This window comes from Mytilus edulis, chromosome 4, assembly GCF_963676685.1.
Source record: "Mytilus edulis chromosome 4, xbMytEdul2.2, whole genome shotgun sequence".
NCBI lineage: Eukaryota > Metazoa > Mollusca > Bivalvia > Mytilida > Mytilidae > Mytilus > Mytilus edulis.
The window spans coordinates 55,416,918-55,422,098 of NC_092347.1; the positions used below are offsets into that span (position 1 = coordinate 55,416,918).

General features: G+C 33.4%; 1 long non-coding RNA gene across 1 annotated transcript; it reads left to right on the forward strand.

Annotated features, from left to right (window-relative positions):
* Nucleotides 1-4,188, forward strand: LOC139519977 (uncharacterized). Its single transcript, XR_011663777.1, has 3 exons — nucleotides 1-136; nucleotides 1,180-1,298; nucleotides 4,170-4,188. It is a non-coding gene; the product is annotated as an uncharacterized lncRNA (long non-coding RNA).
* The last annotated feature ends 993 nt before the right edge of the window (nucleotides 4,189-5,181 follow it).

The window sequence follows — 5,181 nt, forward strand, 5'->3', positions numbered from 1 at the left end:
AAAGCTTCAAATTCTAAAGAGACAAAAACTGTAAACAGCTTTATAAATGTATATTATACAACCTTAATGTTATATCATGTTTATTGTATTTCTTTTTCATATTTGATTCTGCTTCATTTGACTGTTAACTTTCAGGGTAAGTATTTATGAGAATCTGAATATCAAGTTGAATAAAAAAAAATTTTTTTAAATATACATGTATATATATATGTGGGTTGACTATTATCATGATTATTATATTATATTATCTTAAATGGTTTTGCCACTGGATGCTAAGCAACCAACAATCAATCAATCAATCAATCAATCTTAAATAGTTGCTGTCAGACTTCTATTATTGACATATTCCAAACAGTTAATATTCATACATAATTTATATTAAAAAAAAAAAGGAGAAGTGGTATGACTGCCAATGAGATAACTTTCAAGCCTAGACCAATCGTGGTTGTTTTTTTATTCCCTCCCCCCCTTGTATACTAGAAGCATTCTAAAATTTGCATCAGGGTAACCTGATGTGAAATATCACAAAGAAAAAGCTCTGATTATTAACCCAAACAATTTTGTTAACAAATTCCCCTTAAGTTTTATAAATTAAAACCTTTTTAAACTGTTAATAATGAGATAAAGAAGCCATAAACCAATTGTATTCAACTCACAACATACAAATGTGGCTTCAAACCACAATACATTCCCTTTGTTTGTGGAATATAGTTCCAAATTATTATATGGGGTATTTTTTCTTAAGTATTCTGAATTTCTGACTATTATTTTCCTTGAAATGTTTACTATTTTTAAAAGTGGTCCTATCAGTCATGTCAGTTGCATATATATTGAAATAAGTAAAACATGTGGAGAAACTTTGTTGTTGAAAGTAAAATTAGTGATATGGCCAAAATGAAAGTAGGGTAAAAATTAGCCTTCACCATGTATTCAAGATTCAAATCCTACCATTGGCATGTTAATATGGCTCTTAAAAGAAAAAGCACTGATGGATTGTCCTGGGACATATAACAGTTAAATTTATTTCATGATTGATGCGGTGCAAATTTTTTAATTCAATTTGATTTTTATCAAAAAATGCATTGCAACCAATGGGGAAAATAATTGTGGTCTGAGCCCTGTAGGAATAAAAAAAAAATGTTTTTATAATAAATCAAGATCATATGTATTTATTGATAGTTGGACAGCTGTGGCTACATGGAGATGGGTTGCTAATGATGAGAATTGTGGAATATGTAGGATGGCTTTTGATGGTTGTTGTCCAGACTGCAAGCTACCTGGAGATGACTGTCCCTTAGGTAAATTAGTGATACATATATACTAGTATATATATGAAAATAAAGATCAACTAAAGTGCATTGCTAGGTGTCATGTTTACAAAAGTTGGGAAGAAAACTTCACTCTCTGGATAAAGTTAGCCTCAAACCATTAAGGTTGCTATGTTTATGACTATTTGATGTCAAGCTTACATGAGGAGGGTAATTCCAGAAACACATGTATAGGTGTCAGACCACCAATTACTCCCTCCTATCTAGAATGTATGTGAAAGTAGGCCTACTTTGACAAAAAATAGTGCATTTGATATCATTGTTTACCTAAACTAACCAACAAATTGGCAGATATGAAACTTTTGGTGAAAGAGAAATGTAGTAAGACCATTTTGAGCCAAAATTTACTTGTCTATGAGTTTTATACATTCAACATTGAAGATTTTAAAAATGCACTCCATAGTATACTAGATTTCCAGAAAACCAGGGGTTATTTTTAGTGGTCCCTCCATTCGGGAACCCTCTTCTTTCTTATATAATTTTAAAGGTATGTTGAAAATTGGCAAGTAGAAAGCTGATACATGTACAATTCAGGATGTATCTGGTTTCTATGAAGTTAAATTTAAGGTAAAAAAATTAGAAAGCTGTGAAAATTGCAAAATTTGGTTGGACAGATAGGGATTTTTAATTAGTGGTCTGACACCTGTTTAGCAATATATATGTAGGACTCGGAACCGCGATGGTACTCCGAACCGCGATGATCACGCTGAAGTGCGATGGTGTACGCTGAAGTGCGATGGTAACATTGTGACGTTAACTTGTTTATATCTACGCTGAAGTGCGATGGTGGTTACGCTGAATTACGATGGCGGCTCTGTCAGAGATGGTCTAACTATAAAGTTGACTTTAATGAAACTGTGTGATGGTTTATTCCAGCTAAATGCGATGGTCTGAAGTAAGAACTCTATTGAATGAGGTGTGGTGTAGTGGTTAGCGTTCTAGCGTCGCATTTGGGAGATTGGTTTTAATTTTTAGTCAGGTCTAATAAAAAATACATACAATTCTAATTTGCTAATCATCTGCTTAGCACGGAGAAGTATGGAGTCAACAAAAATGGGCTAGATGGAATTAATTTAGTATACGCGATTCGAGTTGGAGGAAATGTCATGTGCGCCAAAAAAAAAGGGTTCAGCGTGTCGGTCTATATAGTGCTACACAGGGTCCATCTCATTTTATCAAATATAACTTGTTCTCGTCATATCATAGCCGAGAAATTGCTCATAAGAACTTCCTTCATCCATTTATATAATATCGTAACAGTTTTTAACAAATAAAAGCCATCAAGTACATGTATATATGCTTGACTTATAGAGAAACGTGACGCGAGTTCTATGAAAACTTTAGAATAAGCTGATTTTCCGTTATTCCGCAGACTAACCTGTTGCAGAAGATTTATACTGTAAGAACAAAAAAATTAGACTTATATGTAGTGCGAGTTTTCTTACAAAGCAGAATCATCTCAATAATAAAGCAAAATTATATCGACTCGATCAATAAGATTGCTTTTAATAAAGACCCAGACATTTTATTGGTCGTACAAAATGTTTGCGGCATAACACCGAACACTAGATAACCAATCTGCAGACCAAGATCGTCTTTTAGCCGATTTGTTCCTTATGATTTGTAGCATGACTTAGTTATAAATTATTTTGTAACCTCAACCTCTAATGCTCAAAACTGTTCTGGACTTGAATTGTTCGTTACCTTGTTGTTGTTTTTTTAAATTCCTTTGTTCGCAATAAATCTTAATTTAAATAATCTTATCCACCTGCCTGCGAATCCATGTTGTTTATAAAAACGTCAAAACAACTAAAAGTCGTGCTAAACCATCGCACTTCAGCGAAAGGACCATCGCACTTCGGCGTAGACCATCGCACTTCAGCGTGACCATCGCACTTCAGGGTCCCCATCGCACCTCCGAGTCCTACATATATGTAAATTTAAATGTGTTACATTAAAAGGATTTTGATTGAAAGAAAAATTTTCAGTGTTAATTAGTAGATGGATAAAATTGAGAATGGAAATGGGGAATGTGTCAAAGAGACAACAACCCTGCTATAGATCTGATAACAGCAGAAGGTCACCAATAGGTCTTCAATGCAGCGAGAAACTCCCTCACATGGAGACGTCCTTTAGCTGGCCCCTAAACAAATATCTATAATGGTACAGTGATAATGGACACCAAACTAAACTCATGCATATTAGTCAAACAAATTATATGTTTAACAGAAAAAAATACCGGTACTGGCCTTCAATTGTATTTAGCAACAGCTTACTAATTTTTTTTATTTTTTTTATTGTGTTATATGTTTCAATATATAAACACAACATTCACATAGAGAAAATGAAAAAAAAATCATAGATACCAGGCTTAAAATTTTGTATGCCAGGGGTGGATATTGAGTACAAATCATCATCAGGGATTGCTTAATCAAAAAAGTTAAAACATACAAAGTTCCAAACGGTTTTCCCAAATCCTCATCGGGATTGCTTAATCAAAAACGTTAAAACATACAAAGATCCAAACGGTTTTCCCTAACACAGCTAATTATATGATTAGTAGTCCAAGATTACTCTGACATTCAACGGCTGTTTTGCCATGGCCCCAGCTTGTCTGGCAAAACAGCCGTTGGACATCAGAGTAATCTCGGACTATATGATTAGGTAATCGATTCCTTGGGTAGACAATTCTAAGTATTGTGAAGCATTTTAAGTTATGTAAACTTTTAAATATTTCTACTCATGATATTTTTTGGTACAAATTTTTTTTATGAGGATTTATAAAGCTTTCATTATTTCTGATTTATAATACTAATTCATATTTAACTTTTTCAATTTCAGTTTGGGGAGAATGCTCTCACTGTTTCCATATCCATTGTATTATGAAATGGTTAAACTCCCAGCAGGTTAATCAACTGTGTCCGATGTGTCGACAGGAATGGAAGTTCAAAGAATGACCATACCAGATTTATACATGTGATGAATTGCATTTACATTATTTTAGACAAGAAATGATATTTTGTTGTATAGAATTCACTCCAAATCACATTGACTGTACAGCCGTTACATCAAACACATTTTGATGAAGTCATCTTAAAAATAATATGTTTTACATATAAGAGGGGGGATAGGACCTTTATTGGGGCCATGGGATCAGGTGTTCTTAAGCTCAGTATTTCAGGATTTACCCTTTGGTGGTTTCAGGAATTCTTTTTTTAAATTTCTGGATGTCGGGATTTAAATTTATTTGAATTTGGGACCTCTGGATTTCGTGTTTTTAAGCCTGGGATTTCAGGATCAGGACCCCTCCTACCCCCCTCCTCATATAATTGTGAAGAGAACTGAAAAATAATTTATAAACCTGTGATATTACCTTATTGTGTTCAAAGCTAATGTATGATATTTATTGATAGAATAATAAATTGTCAGATATGTGGCATTACAATATTTCATTTTATTACAGTATTTAATCATTCACATTCCATGTGTGCTTCATAGTGTATGTTACATATATTAACACCAGTTTTATAGGGATAATTTTTTTTTAGCCTGTGGCTTCTGTTGTAAAAAGCTCAAAATAGGGATAGAGATCTGGTGGCGGCATCTGTGTTGACTTACTACTGAAAACCTTAATATTTCAGAAGATGTTTCATAATTTGTATATAGATGCCTTATGTTATGAAGTTTTTGTTGGTTGCTTTGTCCTTGACCTTATTTTCATGGTTAAGGTTTTTGTAATGACAATTTCTCTCTTTTTATGAGTAAAAGGATATATATATTTAGTGTGTGCATACATGTAAGGTCCTCATGCATGTCAGACAGTTTTCACCTCACCCAACCTCATTTCATGGAT